This window comes from Lissotriton helveticus, chromosome 2_1, assembly GCF_964261635.1.
Source record: "Lissotriton helveticus chromosome 2_1, aLisHel1.1, whole genome shotgun sequence".
In the NCBI taxonomy this organism is placed as follows: Eukaryota; Metazoa; Chordata; class Amphibia; order Caudata; family Salamandridae; genus Lissotriton; species Lissotriton helveticus.
The window spans coordinates 1,819,737,776-1,819,758,669 of record NC_136059.1 but is presented as its reverse complement, the minus strand read 5'-3'; positions in this window follow the sequence as shown (position 1 = coordinate 1,819,758,669).

Below are 20,894 nucleotides of genomic sequence, written 5' to 3'. Positions count from 1 at the left end.
AACTACTTGCATAGAGGTGGACGGGAGAATACCAACAGCCGGAAACTACGTATCCCAGACACACCGCTCCCTGCCACACAGGGGCGGGGATGCTTAAAGACGGACTAACTTCAGCAAACTACATCCGCCCACACTCCCAGGATCCTTTGCGGACCCGGAAGAGCAGGACGACTCAATCACGGAACGCTTCCCAGCGCCGAGAAACTTGCCGGCAGGTAAGCCACACGCTGGTTTGAATCCCGACAACCCATTCAGAAACAAGGGACGGACGCTGACTTCAGCTTTCCATTTCTAGATTCAAGTCTGAAGTGCCACGGACCACCGTTTGATCCGACACTACACCGGCGGCTTGGAGACTCAGCACCAAAACCGAAGGTGAGAGTTAGACGCCATGTGAACTCATGAGTTCCCCCCGCCCAACAACCGCAACCTTCAGAGCTAATACTCACAGCAATTTGTTCTTTACAGATAACTCGAGCGCCCAGAGTCGTCAACAAGCCTGGCCCCTCCCGAACCATGTAAGCATGAAAGTGAATGGAGTCTGAATGTGATGCAAAGTGCTCATGATTTTAAAAGTTATTGATGGGATACAATCATTTTTCCATAACAGAGAGCTGGGTGTCCAGATTACCTACAGTTGTGTTGCTGGTTTCTTAGTGACTGAGAGGTAAGAGATAGGAGTAAGCAATAGGAGGAGTAGGTGTTACGTTAAAGCTCCAACAGAATACCAATAAGTTTCCCCCTCTTCTTTTCACAGACCTTGGTCCTGATGAGAACTCATTCATTCATATGAGTTCGAAACGCGTAGACCTCTCAAGCCTTTAAAAACCAAGAATTGGATAATATTTACTTTTGAAAAGCTATGTAAATACAAGATTAAGTTCTAAGGCTTCATTGTAAATCAAATGATTACATTGTAGATATAATTCATATGTTCTTTTTGTCATTTTGTCTGTTGATATGTAAATAGTGTGGTTTTGTGAGGAGTGTGACTGAGTGTTATTGTACTATATGTTGTCTGTAAAGTTTTGTAAAAGAGTTCTATTCAAAAAGTATTACTATGTTTGTAAAAATAAGAGTTGTATATTGTATATAAGGTCACAAACTTAGTCTAAAATCACTTTGAAAAAATCTGCGGATATTCTAATAATAAAAAAAATATAATCCCCCCCTTTTTTCAAAATAAAATAAAAGTCAAACAGACATTTGTTGTCAGGAACATTTGTTTAATAGTCAGGTGTTCTATCTAGAACAAGCGAGTAAAAGGATTGGCAGCACATGTAATTTCAGTTGTTGTTTATATTGCTTGTGGCAAGCAGTGCTGTTGGGAGCCCGAACCCAGTAGTTTTTGTTAAAGATTTATGTCCTTGAGGCATACATCCTCTACCCCCATTCCAAGCACCCCAGCCAATCTGGGAGAATTCATGGCATCTATTAGCACTTCACACCAATCGGGCTATTGCAGGTATATGAATGTTTGAATACTGATGAATGTACACAATATTTAGGTCAAATAATTTTTTGCCATAATATATGCCACAGGCTATAACTGAATTAAAGCACACAATTAAACTGTATCATGGTGTTAGGAATGGGGTTCTCTATTTGCCAGTGGTATGCACCCTATACAAGCAGGGAACCTTTCTTCTAGTCAGGGTAAGGGAGTTACAAACCCAAGAAAACCTCAACTCACCCCCTTGGTTGCTTGACACAAGCAGACAGGCCTATCTCAGAGGCAATGTGCAAAGGGTTTGTACATAAGACACACAGTAACACAGTGAAAACACTACAAATGGACACCACACTAGTTCAGCAAAATGAATAATCTTTATCTAAACCAAACAAGAACACAACGACAAAAATCCAACATACATAAGCAAAGATACCACTTTTTAACGGTTTAAGCAATTTAGTTCATAGTTATTTATGTTCGTGTTAATTTTAGCACAAAGTACCTTTGATGTGGCAAAATCTGAGATGAAAACAGACGCAGAGAAGGGAAGCATCAGAAAACACAAGCCATATGCTGATTCTTGAGTGCCAGGGGAATGGAGACGTCAGTTCTGCTGCAAGCAGGAAAAGTGTTGCGTCAATTTCTTACTGTGAGGAGAAGCGATGTGTTGAATTCCGACTCCTTACTGTGGTGCTGGATCTTGGTGCTCAGGTACAATGAGTGTAAAGTCCAGGAGCACTGGGTCGATGCGACTGCGGGCAGGTGATCTTCGATTTCTTCAGCTGCTCAGCAGGGCATGCGCTGAAGTAGGAGCAGGAGTCTCGGACGAGGGCGACACAGTGCTCAGGACTCGAGCTGCTGCGATTTCTAAGCAGCACTACAAGTGCTTTGTCTATTCTTTGGCTGTACCGCTGCAATATGTTCGTTTTTCAACCCCACACCAAGCTTGCAGCGGGAAAAACAGGTGATGAAGGGCAAATCATAGATTTTAAGTTTGAAGCAACAACATCACCTCCAAGGGCCCAGAACTGGAATGGGCACCACATGGCAGGTCAGAACTCCCGGCAGTGGAGTTCAGGAGAGCTGCAGATGTAGTATTTGATAGCACTGAGACTTCCAACAGAAGGCAAACAAACAAAATCCCTTGACAAACAAAAGCCCTTGACAAGCAGGATAAGAAAGTAAAGTCCAGTTCTTCCTGTGCCTAAGACAGAAGCAGCAAGCAGCAGGCCAGCACAACACAGAAACAAGTAGAATGGCAGTTCTCCTCCTACAGTTTTTCCAGCTCTTCTTCTTGGCAGTATCTTCTCTTGATCCAGAAGTGTTCTAAAAAATGTGGGGTTACAGGTCCAATACTTATACCCATTTCCGTCTTTGAGTTGACATACTTCAAAGGATAGTATTTGTAGAGCAGAGATCCTGCCTTGCCCTGACCTGGCTCCAGACACATTACAGGGGGTAGAGACAGCATTGTGAGAGGACAGGCAGAACCCTATTAAGGTATCAGTGACAACTCCTCCTACCACTCTAGCTCTGGAAGGCCCATCAGCCTGGTGATGGGCAATCAGGATGTTCAGGGCACACCTCAGCTCCCTTTGTGTGACTGTCTAGAGTGAATGCATAAACAGTCTCAATAGTCAGTCTAAACCGGGCATGGATTCCACAGGCAGGCAGACGAACAGGATGGTAAAGCAAGAAAATGCCCACTTTTTAAATCCTGAGTTCAGGGAACCCAAACTCCAAATATCTATCACTTCCAAATTGGAAGTTACACTTACAAGGTGCGACAAGTCTGCTCCAATGATAACCTCAGGGAGAGATTGTCCTTGCAATAGTGAAAAACGAAATTAGCAATATTTCACTGTCAGGACATGTAAAACACACCAGTACATGTCCTACCTTTCACATACACTGCACACTGCCCATTGGGGCTACCTTGGGCCTACCTTAGGGATGCCTTACATGTAATAAAAGGGAAGGTGTGGATCTGGCTAGTGGTGCATGTGCCAGGTCGACATGTCAGTTTAAAACAGTGCTCACAGACACTGCAGTGGCAGGCCAGAGGCATGATTGCAGGGATACTCATGTGGATAGCATGATCAGTGGTGCAGGCCCACTAGTAGCATTTGATTTACAGGCCCTTGACACACACAGTGCACTTTACTAAGGAGTTACCAGAAAATCAAATATGCCAATCATTGATAACCCAGCATAATCACAATTTACATATGGAGCACTTGCACCGTAGCACTGATCAGCAGTGGTGAAGTCCCTAGAGTTCAAAAGCCAGCAAAAAGACAGGGAAACCCACACCAGGGTTGCCAGGTCTAACTCAAGGCCTTTGTAATGTGTTTTTTGTTCGGGGGCCAACACTGCATTTCTATACCCTTTTATTAACATACTTAATGGGTCTGTCCTCATTTCTTTGTCCAACAAGGGATGGACTCAGACAGTTTCTTTTATCCTGATGAGACTCGCTAACTTAACCTTGATAAGCTTATAGTCTAATACTAAAAGCTAAGATTTGTGCGCATTAATTTTGAGGGACTGGATTGACTCTTAACTGTTCGTTGGATGATACTCAGCGTAGTCATTAATAGTGGCCCTCCACATAAGCAGTCACATATGCAGATTTTGCACTGAGTCCTGCAGTGTTTTCATTACTATATGTATTTGATGTGTGAGCATAATTGTGATGAATTATAACGTATTGAATACACTAGAAATTGACAAAATGGAAACTTAACTATATTAAAGTTTTGAATAAATCTTGTCTAACATTAATCTGTAGACATAACTCACAATTATATGCTTATAAATGAATCTAGAGGAATTCTTATTCTCTCCAATCTGTGTTCAAATGTGTTGACATTGTTTCATGTAGTCATCCACCCTTTGACTGTGTATCCAAATGCATTGAGGGCTCATCGAATACCAAAACTAGTACCCTGTGATTTAGGTCAACTACTAATTAACTGCAATGTTCCATCTCTATTGTAAACATGCATAATTTACTTTTTCGATGTGTTTTTCTAACTTAAACCTAGTAAAAAGTGCGTTCATTGACTCTGGGCTGTCAATACAATCCTAATGTTTCACACTTAATAGTATACTGTTAAGCGCCAATCAATTGCAAATATGGAGCCATTGAATTTTTACCATAGAATATCTCCTACATCATATACACTCCTTGCGTCGGTAAATTAAACTGCATTTCTCATTTTGTGAAGCACTGATATTCAGCACATGTATGGTTGGGCAGAATGATAAAGTAATAGGGTAGACTAGATAATACATTTGATGTCTAAAAAAGCAATTTTGAAGCGAGCTAAAATGGCAGCCATTAGATTTTTTCTGTGATATTTAGCTAATGGACTACAGACTTTATGGCCATCTAATCATCATTTTAGAGACTTGGCTATACCGGATTTTGGATGCAAAATCCTTTCTTTAATCCTCTTTTTTCATTAGAATTATGACCACTGTCATATATTAAGACGGAAAAGTGATTGTTATAATGCGTTTGTAAAAAAGAAGAATTAGGTTCTATAATGCTGTTATGTAAAGTCATCTTCTGTGCTTCTCTGCTAAAACCGAACATTGTTTTAATAAAATGCATAGAAAAATGAAATCTGGCAAAGTGATTTCTAAAGATGGTTATCGAGTTAAAAACACTGAAAACGTGCTGCAGTTGAATTTTGAAATGTGCTTTTGATAAAGACAGTGTTTTCTTTTGACGTTATGAACATGAGGAAAAATGTCAGATAAGTACAAGACTTCCAAGTACATAGTATATTTTTTTCAGTGCCTACTTTTTTTAGCCATACATCGTCTGATTTTGCAATTTTGATAAGATACCTGCAAAGTATAATGACTTATTTAAAAATGGGGACAGCGATGGCCAAGTGAGAGACCAAACAATAAATAACAATGCAATTTTATATTTTAATGAAGTAATTTAGAAAATGTTCTGAGCTGCACTACATAAGCTCACAGTATGGCCTACAATTATATTAATAGAAACCGGAACTGATGGAACATTAATTTGCCCTGTGGTGGGTAGGTGGGTGTCTGTGTGTGTGTGTGTGTGTGTCTGTGTGTGAGTGCTTGTGCTGCGGGAGCAGAAATACATACAACTGACAATTCCAGAAACATGGAACGAGTCATCTGTGCAGAACTTTTATGTTAATATTTAAAGGTATTAATGCTATTTGCTCATTATTTGGCTCTAGTGTTATCGATAACACTGTCTTGTACATCTACTAAATAATAATATTATCATATTTGTCTTTTTAATATTAAAAGTGAAAGTGAGCCGATTTTAGACTGCGGATGTTTGTCACAAAATGAATCCTACTGACCTCTGTCATGATGCTTGCTAGGTGAGTGCATATAATTGGTTTGACAATGACGTCACCAGGTCAGAATAAGAATCAACCCTGGCATTTGAAGATGAAATTGGCGGTGCTGGGCCAAGAGGGTGGGCAATGGCCACAGGCAGAGCCCCAGGAGGGTCACGCCCAATTGGGATAGTCAATAAGGCTAGTGTAGAGAATCGCACCAGTGGGAAGGACACTTAAAATATGTGTTATTTGGATGGGCCAATAAATTAGACTAGCATGGAAAGGGGACTGTAAATGATATGTTTAAGAGATACAGGAAATTAAGTCACATGAGGAGGGGACATAAAAAAGTATACAGAAAAAAACTAAACGAACACAAGTGAGAGAAAAACATGCGAAGAAATGGGAAAAGTAACAGGTAAGCTTGGAGGATGGAATAGTTTAGTTTTGGGAGACAGAGAGGGAGTTATGATAATCTTATTTATAAAGTTTGCCATCCGCGTAATAAATCCAGTCAAAAGATATATAAAGACTCTAACAAATAGTTTAAAAACATACAATCTTATATGATCAGAGGAAATTGTGCTTTTGTACATAGCACACACAAGTAAACCTTATCTAAGGAGATATAAAACCTGAGATCACTTGTTCTCCACAGCAACGGTTTTGCAATACTGCAATGCAACAGTCAGATACCTCTGATATTTTTTCATTCAAAATGTTATCATACATCAGACAGTTTTTCATCAACTTAGATGTCTTCTCTTGGCAATCCTTAGAACAATAGTATAGTACTACCTCAATGCTGGCATCTTGGCTTTGTTCCACAAGGTCCACATGCTTGACGTGTCCTTCTTACCATACAGAAGATAGACAAGATCCCAGATATCCAAAGAAGTGAAAGACCCTGCCCACACCCCAGCCTTAATATCATATAAGAGCGCCTGACAATAGGTGCTACTGATGGAGCGAGATAGAAAACAAAATTTTGTTTAAACTCGCAAAGTCACATTTCCATAACATGAATAAAATTATTAATGATTTGTGATATGTCGTGCTAATACAACTTAGATTAAACTTTACACGTGGGGGGACTAACATGTGTGCTCATAAACGTGCATAAATGTTGCATCTTTCTGTTTGTGCAAATTAATAAAATAATTTATTGTTTTCGTTTTTTGTCATTACTAACTGCTGCAAACTTAAAAGAAGCATGTGCTTGTTTTGCTTTTCCTTGTCTGTGTGATGTCATTTCTACTATTCTAGATGCATTTGGGTCTCATGGAAAAACGGAGACTGGTAAATATAAACGCTGCTTTATTTGTTTGCAATGGCTAGGTAACATTTTGATTAATCGGGTGGGTTAATTAATTAGTAAACCATGGGGTGGATACAGAATCTACATTATTTCTTACATTAATACTTTTCTTGTGTTTGTTTTATACTAGAAAACATAAGTTGCCTGCTTTTGGGCCTAGTCATTTGAGCCGCAGAAAAAGAGCTGATCTATAATTCTGCAGAAAGTCACGAGACGCCCATTCTGAATTAAAACGATTATTGAAGCTGCATTCACAAAGCAAAAACTGATGAGCTGACATCATTCTGTCGGACATGGCCAAGGTCGAAAGTGAACATTTTGTCAGTCCTTAACTTGGCATCCGCGGAAGTTGTACTGAAAGTCTATGGAAGCTGCGAGGATGACTTAATACAAAGTTGCAAACGCAGGAAGCTTCTGGCTTCACGTGGAAGAGACAATGGTCTTTGTAAGACATGATTTTGTGGAACTTTTTGAGAAACTGGTGACATGTCACTTGTCACTCTCAGCCAATGGGACGTCGAGGATTTCTGAAAACTTTCCTTTGCTAGTTTAGTTAGCGTAGAAAGGTATAAAAAGTCATGCCCTTAGGGTTGGGCTGGCTGCTGCTTTCTGACTTTCCGATGAGGGTGATGTGCTGCTGGACTTTGCGTGGAGCACGTAAGAATCCTCAAAGAACTTTACTTTAATTCCTATCTATTTAGCTTATTTAGGGACTTAGGTTTTAGAAATGCTAAACTTTAAATATTCATTTTAACTTTGATTTAATTGCTTAAATTGTGTTTTTCCATAATTCTTTACAATCATGTTTGCTTTATTGCTAATAAAATTCAATTATAAAACATTCAAATTACATACCATAATTTAGAAAATAAAATCTTACCTTTAACAAACAAGCTGGTCTTGGTTATTCATAAGTGTAGGTTACCATTAGCTAGATCACGTCACCTATGGTGGTCGTTTAAATGATTGGGTTTTATTCTAATGAAAATATTCTTTCTGCAAATGTATAAATATGTATATAGTTTATAGATAATGTGTATATAGATTTATTCTGACCACCTGATTCAGTAGGCCCAAAATATATCTGGTTCATAAATGGGTCCATATTTAGTATAGAAATTTGTTTATAGATTATGAAGTTGGGTAGCGTTGTTTATGATATATTTTCTATAGCCCGCTGGATCAATTCTCTGGTAGCAGAAATTGATGGTTGCTAAGAGGTAACCAAGGTAATATGTTGGTTGCTAAGGGTTACGTCATGGTATGGAAATAGGATCGATGTTTTAACACTTGTTAAGTTCGTTTTTCGTGCTATCTGTAAGCTATACCGGTATAGATTGTGTGGCGAGAAATTAGTCACGCAAGCCATCTGTTCTGTTTGTAGTGATATCGCCGAGTATCACAAGAGGTATCGCCGTGTACCATAGTGTTGTCGCCGAGCAACACAGTTTTAGGGCTAGGTCTGAATCTTGTATAGTGAGGGTTTTCTAAGAAATTAAAGCAGCATGAGAATAGGGACAAAGCGCCTTCCATAAAACTCACTGTGATGAGAGTATTAGTTATATCCGAGCTTGAGTGAAGGGTAAAATTAACGTCGGTGCATGATTATCTATAAACAGGTTAAAGTCCTGTACGGGTACATGTTTCATATCTATAAACAGGTGAGAGCCCTGTACGGATAACGTCGTTATTTTGCTAACGGTGCATGAATTCTATAAACAGGTGAGAGTCCTGTACGGATTTCATGTGTGTTTGAAATTAGGGAATTTTCCGTGTAAAAGTGCGAGTTTGAATTGTATTTTATGTTCAAGTGGAACTCTTAGAACTTTCACTTCGCGGTGGGTTCAGAGCAAAGCGAGTTCATAATTATACGTGTTAGAAGGGTGGGGTAAGGTTACTCTACTGACAATTGAAAATTATCCTTAGTGTGAATAGCGCCGTCTATTCCGAAGTGTGGATACTTGAATGTATGGAAACTATCCTAAATAGTGAAACGAACAGATGTTGTCTTTATAGTCATCGTTAAGAATTAATTTACACTGAAAAGTGTCCTTAAAATGGCGCTGTGAAAAGATTTTGTGAAGGAGGGGTAAGCGCCAGGAGTGAGAAGCGAGAAACCGCAGCTGCTGTGTACGTCACAGAGCCGCGCTGGGATTGGGTGACCTACGTCACAGGCTGTATTCTGATAGGCTCTTGAGTCTCTGACGGCCTGTGAGCTGATTGGTCGTTCGGAAAAACTCTAAATTTATTGGTTGAGCAAAAAAGTGACGTAGCTCAACTGCCATTGGCTTGTTGGTGTGTTTCGCGCACGGATTGGTTGTTTTGCGGAACATCCCGGAAATATTTTACGAACGATTTTGTGAATTAAATTTAACTTTTAAAAATGAGTTATCATTTTAAACATGTTGAGAAAAAGACAACATTATTTCAGAAATTCAAAAATTTATTTTCACCTGACAAGAAAATCGAAACGCGAGGTGGTAAACTACTTCATAAGTATAAAACACCTGCAGCGTATATGGAAGGTGAATACGGATATCATACTGTCTTATGGTTCGACAGTTGGAAACGCTATACTAAAAACGACGGTGTTTTAGCTTGGCCTGATGATGGTTCATTTAATGTAAGAGTTTTAAGAAATTTACGAGAGAAAATGAATGCTCTTGTTCCAAAACCGAGACCAACTCAATTTGAAGCTTTAGTTGAATGGGAAGACGAGATGTATCAGTTACAAAGAGAAGCTAGTGGAATTAAAAGACCTTCTAAAAATCCATCATGGAAAAGAGAAACTCATGAAGATAGATTGCGAATGTGGAGACAGGGAAACATGAGTGAAGGATTGTATTTAATTCATGAAATGGTAATGGGTTCTCCTACAGGGAAATCTATGGAAAGTGAATCTGAGGATGCAGTTATGGAAGAAATATATACAACTGCTAGAAAGAAACAGCCTAATCAGCCTTTGAGACCTCCTAGATCATGGTCTACTCCGGTGGTTTCTACTGAAACTTCACCGAGTGCACCTCCAATTAGTGAAGCTCCTAAACTTTATCCAAATAATTGTGAAATCACTGAAACTCCTAGAAGATCAGAATTCGAGAATGCTCGAAATGAAGGTAGACATTTTACAATGACTCCAAGAGCAAGGGAACCTCCAAAAGATTATGCAAGAGAAACAAGAAATGTTGAGGATGTTGATTATAATGAATATTTAAAGTCTAAAGAAGAATTAATTAAAAGAATGACAAAAGGCATGGAAGCTGTCACAGTTCCAGTAACAATAGGTCCTGTTCAGCCTGTATTTGATCAAAGAGATACAAACAAAAATGGATTAACTATTCCTTTAAATACAGAAATTCAAAAGCCTGCCGAAAAATTTTATTCAGACTTGACTGAATTAAACACTTCTAGATCGAGAATGCCTGATTTAACCTTTAATGAGGATTTATCTCCAAAAACACCAATGGGTGCTATGTCAGATGTAGGAAGTCCTGAAGTCAGGGTAACCACACCAAAACTTGATGTGGCCAAATTAAAAGCTAATATTGAAGAATTAATAATTGGAACAATTGGCCCAGATAGTTTAAATTACTATCGGGATGATGAACTACTATTCATTTGCAAAAGTATTCAATGGAAAACGAAAAATAAATATGATCAATTAGAAGATCTAGCTGCAGAACTTGAAATCGATGTAAGTAAACAAAAGAATTTTGCAAAGCATTACAGATTAGACTTTTCAGAAAGTGACATTGAGAGTTTGAACTCAATGGGAAGAATAGTTCACATTAAAGATTTGATTGTCTATATCAAAAAGCTAGGAGAACTGAACAAATGGAGAGTGAAATGGACCAAAAGGAAGGAAGATGAAAGATTGGAAAAATTGTCAAAACAATTTCCAATGAGAGAAGTTGCAGGTGGAGGATATGTTCATGTCCCATGGTCGAGACAAGACATTCTGTTATTCACAAATGACTTTCCAAAATTGAGGGAAAAACCAGTTGAGTGGTACAGGCAAGTCGATAGATTTATCAAAGTGTCAAAAGTTCTGTGGATTGATTTAGATGGATTTTTTGACATTGTAGTCCCATCTGATCTTTGGACAGAATGTAAAATATCTATTAGTTGGCCAAAAGCAGAACCTGAACGAATCAAAGAAACAGGTGCCCCAAATCCACTTGTAATGGATTTCTATGAGAAAGTAATTGTCTGGATGAAAAACAAAATTCCACCCAAAGAAGTTGATTGGGTTAAAATAGAAAGAACAGAACAAGAAACAAAAGAATCAGTTCATTCTTTTTATGAAAGACTATTGTTAATCTTTAAACAATACAGTGGTTATGAAAAATTAGATGAAAAAGACATGAGTCATTTTATCTATAGATTTGTTTATGGACTAAAACCTGAAATTGGAGAAATGATCAGAACTAGTATTGTCGGATGGCAAGCACTATCTGTAGATGATATTCTAAGAAAAGCAAAATATTGTAGCGATGAATTAGAAGTAAAACAGAAGAAGCTGAAGGAGAAAGCCATGTGGGCTCAGGTAAAGGTGGCTGAGCAACAGATTGCCAGCATGGGAAATAAGAACACTAATTTTGTTCAAACTGGAAATACAAACCAGATACAAGGAAAGTTTAAAGGTAATCATTTCCCAAAGAAATTTAGCCCAAAGATAGAAGAGCTGAAACAAAGATTACCTTGTTTTAATTGTGGCGAAATTGGACATTGGAGGGACGAGTGTCCTCATCCTCCTAAAAACTTAAAGAATCCCTTATTGAATCCACAGATGCAGAATGGTGTTAACCTGCAGCAACAGCTACAGATGCAACAGGGGTTAAATGAATTTAATATTCAGCGACAGTTACAACAACAGCAACAACAACAGGTGAATAATCGTCAAGACCAGTTGCCACAACCACCTTTTCCGAATTGTGGGGGAGTTCAAAAATATAATCCAAACGTGGGATTTCAGGGATGTGAACAGGTAATAAAACCACAAAAACAGCAAAAACAGCAAAGGGTTCAAATGCAAAATGCTTCACAACAATTTTTATTAACAGAAAGTCAAGACAGTGATTCTGATGATTATTGCTGACGGTGCCCGAGAGAGGAGGAAGAGTGTGTTGTTGGAGCCACTCTTGAGGTTGACCAGTCTGGTCCTTATGTAAACGGGAAAGTTAATGATGTAGACATCACTTTTCTAGTGGACACTGGTGCTACCCGTTCTACTGTTAGATCAGTGGAAATTGAAAACCTACCTCTCTCAGGGGATACCATCCAAGTTGTCGGAGTAAGTAATCAGCAAATTAAAACTGACTTAACTGATCCAGTACCAGTTGAAATTGGAAATTACAGAGACAAACACAGATTTGTGGTTTGTAATAGTAGTCCAGTAAATCTATTAGGCAGAGACATCCTATGTAAAATGAATTGCAGAATATATTGTTCTCCTGAAGGAGTTGAGTTACAAACAATGGAGGAAGATGGTTTGTACAGAATGACAATGATGATGATGGAAGCAGAAGAAACAAAATTGTTTCCTGCATTTGAAGAAAAGGATTTACCTGAAGAGCTAAAGGAAACAGTGAAATCTGAAATATGGGATTTTACTGGGAATGAGATGGGTCTGATGAAAAACGTAGATCCTGTAAAAATTGCATTGAAACAGGGAATAGAATTTCCAAACACTCCACAGTATAAAATGAAAACAGAGACAATTGAAGGTATTACACCTATAATTGAAAAATTAATCAAGCAAGGCGTATTAAAGGAAATGAAAAGTAGCTCTTGTAATTCACCAATTATGGGAGTTAAAAAGTCTAACGGAACATTTAGAATCGTACAAGATTTGAGAAAGGTTAATCAAATTGTCATTCCATGTTGTCCTGTGGTTCCAAATCCAGCAGTAATTCTATTTCAGATTCCACATGATGCTGAATGGTATACAGTCATTGACCTTTGCAATGCATTCTTTACTGTTCCATTACACCCAGACAGTTATGAAATCTTTGCTTTCAGATTCCAAGGTAAGACCCTTGGATGGACAAGAATCCCTCAGGGCTATACTGAAAGTCCTTCAATCTTTAACGAACTGTTAAAAAGATCATTAGAAGATTTAGACTTACCAGGTAGGTCTACATTGGTGCAGTATATTGATGATTTGTTAATAGCTGCAAAGACAAGAGAAAATTGTGTAACAGACACAATAATTCTGTTAAATCGCCTTGCAGAAGAAGGACATAAAGTGTCCCCAGCAAAACTACAGTTTTGCAAACAAGAAGTAAAATATCTTGGTCACAGAATTGCAAAAGGAAAAAGACAAGTAACAATAGAGAGAATAAAAATGATTCAAGCAATATTACCGCCAAGAACACAAAGACAGGTCAGAATGTTCTTGGGAATGGTAGGTTACTGTCGACAATGGATAAGTGGATTTTCAGTAATTGCAAAACCACTACAAAGACTGACCAAATCAGATGTAAAAGATCCAATTATTCTCAATGATGCTGAGATGGAATCTTTTGAGAACCTGAAAAAGAGCTTATGCCAAGCTCCTGCTTTGGGTATGCCAAATTATGAGAAAGATTTTGAACTGTATTGCAGTGAGAGAGAAGGATGTGCATTACCTGTATTAATACAGAGACATGGAAATTTAAAGAAACCTATAGCATACTTCTCTGCAGTTCTTGATCCAATTGCAAAAGCATTACCAGGTTGTTTGAAAGCAGTTGCAGCTACAAGTATCAGTCTCGAACAAAGTGAAGGAATCATTATGGGATTTCCCGTAAAAGTTTTTGTGCCTCATTCAGTTGAAATATTACTGACAAGAGGTAAGACTCAACATTTAACAAGTAGCAGATTGACAAAGTATGAGAAAATCATACTGGGAGCAGATAATGTTTCGATTTCAAGATGTTTGAATCTGAATCCTTCTACATTACTGCCTGATTCTGAAATTGTTGATGACATTGAGACAGAACATGAATGTTTAGATGTCATGGAATTCTGCACTAAACCAAGAAAAGACATCAAAGACAGACCTTTGTCTGAATCGGATTTTGTCTACTTTGTAGATGGCTCATGCTTAAGATCCGAAGGAGGTGTCTTGAAAGCTTCATACTCAGTTTGTACAGTCAAAGATGTCGAAGAAGCATCATGTCTTGAAGGAGTTCGTTCAGCACAAGTGGCTGAATTGATTGCTTTAATTCGTGCATGTGAAATATCAAAAGATATTAGAGTTACCATCATTACTGATAGTCAGTATGGATACGGAGTTGTGCATGATTATGGACAACTCTGGTCACAGAGAGGATACATGACATCAACAGGATCACCAATTAAAAATGCAGTTTTCATTAGAAGATTAATTGAAGCAATACAATTGCCAAAAGAAATTGCCATAGTCAAGTGTGCTGCGCACACTAGAGGAACTGATTATATTTCCAAGGGAAATGCCTTCGCAGACGAAACAGCAAAGTACTGCGCAAGGAAAAATTATTCATACAATCGGGAGAGGAGTAAAGAAACTGATTCAAATTCATTAATGCTAACAACTGTTGTAGAAACATGGCATGAGATTAGAGATTTACAAAACGAAGCAGATGATGAAGAAAAAGACCTATGGTTAAGATCAGATTGTAGACCACGTGAAGAAGATGGAGTGTGGGTTTACAAAGATGGCAGAATAGTCTTACCAAATTGCTTGATTGCTGACATGGCCAGATTATATCATGGTCCTGCACATCTAGGAAGAGATTCTATGGTCAGACTTTTTAGAGAAACTTGGTTCAATACCAAATTTAGAACCATTGCAGAATCTTTTTGTCAAAGGTGTTTGTCATGCCAACAAATGAATCCAAACAGAAAATCAGTGGTGGGGACAGGAATAATTGGTCGAGAGGGTGGTCCCTTTACCAGGTTACAAATAGATTTCATTGAAATGCCCTTACACAACTGTTTGAAATATGTACTTGTAATTGTATGCCTATTCTCAAGATGGGTAGAAGCTTTCCCTACACGACATTGTGATTCAATTACAGTAGCAAAACTAATGCTCAGAGAAATCATCCCAAGGTACGGTTTTCCAGTCACTATTGAGAGTGATGGAGGAAGCCATTTTGATAACAAACTATTGAAGTTAATTTGTGAAGCTTTGAGCATTGAGCAGAAAATACACTGTGCATACAGACCAGAGGCATCAGGTGTAGTTGAACAAATAAATGGAACTATCAAAAACAGAATTGGAAAAATGTGTCTTGAGACAGGTGTTAAGTGGACTGATGCTCTTCCACTTGTTTTGATGTCATTAAGAAGTACACCAGATAAAAAGACAGGTCTGAGTCCTCATGAAATTATAATGGGAAGAGTTATGAGACAAGCTTTTGTACCTGTAGGTAAACTGTTGAGCATAAATGACAGTGCAATTTTGGATTACTGTAAAAGGTTATCTGATATGGTAACTTCTGTGTCTAATCAGGTGGGAACTGAAGCTCAATCAAATGAAAAAGTTTTGACTCATGATCTGAGACCTGGCGATTGGGTCAGAACGAAAGTACATCGGAGAAGGAATTGTCTATCTCCTAGATGGCAGAAACCTAGGCAGGTAATCTTGATCACTACTAATGCTGTAAAGTGCAGAGGATTGAAGCGCTGGATTCATCCAAGTCATACTATTCCAGTACCAACTCCTGAGAGTTCTGATGTTGAAAGTGATACCACAGATGATTCTGATTCTGAAGCAGAAGACAGAACAGAAGGTGAAGTAATTCCAGATTCTGAAGATCGACAAGAAAGTCGACATCTGGAAACTGTGCCAGTGAATGGAAATCTGACAAGAAAAGACTTAGAAATAATTGAAATAGATTCTGAAGGTGAAGAGAATCTGTTAAAAGGAAAGATAACTGAGGATTCGGTTGTCTCTATTGAAGACAAAGAAGCTGAACCAAAAGAAGTTTCAGACCAGGAGAGTATCGAAAGGCAGAGAACAAACTCTGAAGTAAGGAACAAAAATCCGAAATCTGGGAAGCTAGAGGTAATTGAGGAAGAGGAGGAGAACGAATTACCGAGTACCAGTGATGGAAGACAAAGTGAAGTTCCTGAAAGAGTGAAATTGCCGAATAGAGAAGTTCCTGAGTCAATTGAAATTTCAGACTACGAAACTGAAGAAAGTGACGTGGAAGGTGGAAGTGAAAACGGAAAGAAAAGGACTTGGAAGTCAGAATCAAATAATTCTGAACCAAAGAAGAAGTACGTGAGAAAGGCAGACTACTGGCCTGGTGGAAGATTGAGAGTCAGATTGATCAAAAAGCCAATAGAGCAAGTAGAGGAAATAAGTAGTCAAAAGAGTCCTGGAAAAGAAGTTGGAGTTGGAAGAAAAATTGAAGTGATATCGAGAAAAGGGAAGAGAATAATTAGACCAAACCAGAAATACAAGTCTCCTGAGTGGACTTACTTAGTAATTCCACCTGTTATTGACATATATGATAGTAGTGAAGAAGAAAACGAAATCCAAGAAATTAGTGACAATGATTGAAGTACAGAATTATTAAATTGGCAAAAGGCTGAAGAAAATCTGTTAGTTGACACAAGGTCGAAGAAAAACTGTTTAGTTGAAGAAAACTTATGTATGACATAAGGTCGAAGAAATCTTGTTTAGGGTTATAAAAGAAAAATATATTTTAAAAGGGGGGTGTATATAAATTTTAAAATTTATTTTTATTTTTGAGGCTAAAACTAACCTAAAAATGCCTTACGTTAAGGAGAACACTTCAAAATGTTCTGTTTTTAAAAGATGCTGTAAGATGACTCTGGTATGTCTGCTCATTTTAGTTCTGCTCTGGTTGGTACTAGCTGTGATTATCCCTTTAGAAATGAATAGAGAATTACACAAAGTTAACATAACAAGCAAAGCTCTGGTTAGCCAAACTAAACATAGTGCGTCTGCAAAAGTTATTGATCATCAGCCTAACATTCATCAAGATAAATCAATAGGTGATTTTTCAAGCAATACATTCACAAAGCTTTTGAGTGAATATGTAAAGGTAATGGATGCTAAAGACTGTTATGTCTGTGTTAAGTTACCTGCTTCTGTTTCTGAGGGAGTAACATATAATATGCTTCCTCTCACTTATGCTGTTACATGTAGTGTATTAACTAGTTTATTTTATCAAACTGGTCGTTTAGAATATTACTATTCAAATTATGATGAGATTTTTGCTAATATTAAGATTGATAATGCTTTAAATAAGCATAAGAAAGCAAAACAAATGAGAGAATATTTCCTTGTTACTAACGAACTCACTTACGAGTATGCTTACAAGAATAATCTAACATGTAAATTAAGTGCTGAAGGAAAGACATTTTTGAATATGGTTGAGGAGGCAATTTATAAGAGAAATGAATTAGTCAAGCAGACTAAGTCATCCTTCTGGCAAAAAGAGGATGAGAAATTAAATGGCAAAATGCTTGAAAATATTGCAATTCACATAGACAAACCTGTTAGTGGAAAGCTTTGCATTAGAAGAGATAATACACTTTTTGATAATTATTTTGTAGGTGCAAGTAACTGTGAAGATACTTATCAGATTATGGGAGGTTGGGGATTTAAAGGTGGAAAAGATCCTATCTTCCCTGGAATTTATTTTGTTTGTGGTGACAAAGCTTACTATAATCTTCCAGACCATTGGTATGGAACTTGTTATGTGGGAATTGTTTTTCCTAAAGTGTTTCATGTTGACAGAGATTCAGAAGGGTTGTTTAAAATTCATAATTATGTAAATAGAGCTAAAAGAGAAACTTTTACTGAAGTTCTGGGAGATATTTTTCAAGCTGTGATACCTTTTGTTGGTATAACCCTAAATGCAGGGAGAATCAGAAAATTGTCCACTATAGTTGATAGATTATCAACTGACACTGCTGATGGGTTTCAATTAGTGAATGTTGAAGTTATTGCAATTAGATCCATGGTAATTCAAGATCGTCTTGCTTTAGACATACTCCTAGCAAAAGAGGGAGGAGTCTGTGGCATTTTACATGTCCAACATTGCTGTACATATATTCCTGATGAAAGTAAGAATATTGAAATGTATATTAAGAATATTACACAAATGCATTCAGAAATAATTCCTTTAGAAGAAGAAGATTTTACAGGGAAACTTTCAAAAAGGTTTCAAGCAATTAAAAACTGGTTTCATAATATCGGAAGTTCAATTCTTGGCAAGATTTTGGCACCTTTGATTATAATAGTATTCATTTTTATTTTGACTAAAGTAGGTTGTTTGTTACATAAAAGAAAGAAACAGTTGAAGGAAAAGAAGAGAATCTATAAACTCAGAAAAGAAGAGGAAAGGGAGATCGAGTTACAGGAGTTACATAGAGAGCGTCATGTTAATTGCAAAGATTATGCTGAAACAGACTTTTAGGTTTACTAATACAATTGAATTTGAATCGATTTCTTAAAATGTTAATTTACCAAAATTTTGAGTGCTGGTGTGGTGATTTGTTAATCACCAGATGAGGGAGTTGATGGAGCGAGATAGAAAACAAAATTTTGTTTAAACTCGCAAAGTCACATTTCCATAACATGAATAAAATTATTAATGATTTGTGATATGTGGTGCTAATACAACTTAGATTAAACTTTACACGTGGGGGGACTAACATGTGTGCTCATAAACGTGCATAAATGTTGCATCTTTCTGTTTGTGCAAATTAATAAAATAATTTATTGTTTTCGTTTTTTGTCATTACTAACTGCTGCAAACTTAAAAGAAGCATGTGCTTGTTTTGCTTTTCCTTGTCTGTGTGATGTCATTTCTACTATTCTAGATGCATTTGGGTCTCATGGAAAAACGGAGACTGGTAAATATAAACGCTGCTTTATTTGTTTGCAATGGCTAGGTAACATTTTGATTAATCGGGTGGGTTAATTAATTAGTAAACCATGGGGTGGATACAGAATCTACATTATTTCTTACATTAATACTTTTCTTGTGTTTGTTTTATACTAGAAAACATAAGTTGCCTGCTTTTGGGCCTAGTCATTTGAGCCGCAGAAAAAGAGCTGATCTATAATTCTGCAGAAAGTCACGAGACGCCCATTCTGAATTAAAACGATTATTGAAGCTGCATTCACAAAGCAAAAACTGATGAGCTGACATCATTCTGTCGGACATGGCCAAGGTCGAAAGTGAACATTTTGTCAGTCCTTAACTTGGCATCCGCGGAAGTTGTACTGAAAGTCTATGGAAGCTGCGAGGATGACTTAATACAAAGTTGCAAACGCAGGAAGCTTCTGGCTTCACGTGGAAGAGACAATGGTCTTTGTAAGACATGATTTTGTGGAACTTTTTGAGAAACTGGTGACATGTCACTTGTCACTCTCAGCCAATGGGACGTCGAGGATTTCTGAAAACTTTCCTTTGCTAGTTTAGTTAGCGTAGAAAGGTATAAAAAGTCATGCCCTTAGGGTTGGGCTGGCTGCTGCTTTCTGACTTTCCGATGAGGGTGATGTGCTGCTGGACTTTGCGTGGAGCACGTAAGAATCCTCAAAGAACTTTACTTTAATTCCTATCTATTTAGCTTATTTAGGGACTTAGGTTTTAGAAATGCTAAACTTTAAATATTCATTTTAACTTTGATTTAATTGCTTAAATTGTGTTTTTCCATAATTCTTTACAATCATGTTTGCTTTATTGCTAATAAAATTCAATTATAAAACATTCAAATTACATACCATAATTTAGAAAATAAAATCTTACCTTTAACAAACAAGCTGGTCTTGGTTATTCATAAGTGTAGGTTACCATTAGCTAGATCACGTCACCTATGGTGGTCGTTTAAATGATTGGGTTTTATTCTAATGAAAATATTCTTTCTGCAAATGTATAAATATGTATATAGTTTATAGATAATGTGTATATAGATTTATTCTGACCACCTGATTCAGTAGGCCCAAAATATATCTGGTTCATAAATGGGTCCATATTTAGTATAGAAATTTGTTTATAGATTATGAAGTTGGGTAGCGTTGTTTATGATATATTTTCTATAGCCCGCTGGATCACTACCAATAGGGTGGCAAGCCTACAGTAGCTGCTGGCACCCCCCATGTGCCAGCAGCCCCTGACCCTGCGCCACCGCTTTTCCCGCCGTTGACCCCTGCCGTTTTTTCCCGCCACTGACCCCCCCTGCATCCCCGCCCCCGTGCCCATTGGCAGCCTGCCCTCTCGCCTCCCAGCTGACCCCAGTTAAAGGGAGGCTGCTGCGCGATGGAGACAGCGACCCTTGACCCTCGGGTAGGCCGCTTCCCCGCTGCTACAGCGTCTCCTCAGCCTGCCAGCCAGCCGCCTCCTCAGCCTGCCAGCCTTCTCCTGCACCCCCCCGTGTGCCAGCAGCCCCTGACCCCGAGCCATCGCTTTTCCCGCCACTGACCCCCGCCGTTTTTCCTCACCACTGACCCACCCTGGGGCCCCGCCCCCCCATGCCCATTGGCAGCCTGCCCTCCCGCCTCCCAGCGACCGAGCAGCGGACGCGCGCAGCGGGCGCGGCGCTGGCGCGCCAAAGGCAAGCCCGTCTGCGCCTGGACCGCGCCCAGCGCCAGGACCCCTGGCACCCGAAGATGCCAGCCAACACGATGGACGTACGACGCCGCCACCCTCAACGCACTCAAACCCGACCGGAACCCCGCCTGCTACCGAGCCACACCGAAACGCACCCACGGACCCTTCACCTGCCAAGCCTGCAAGTTCACCTGCCTCCGGACCATCACCGCACCCGA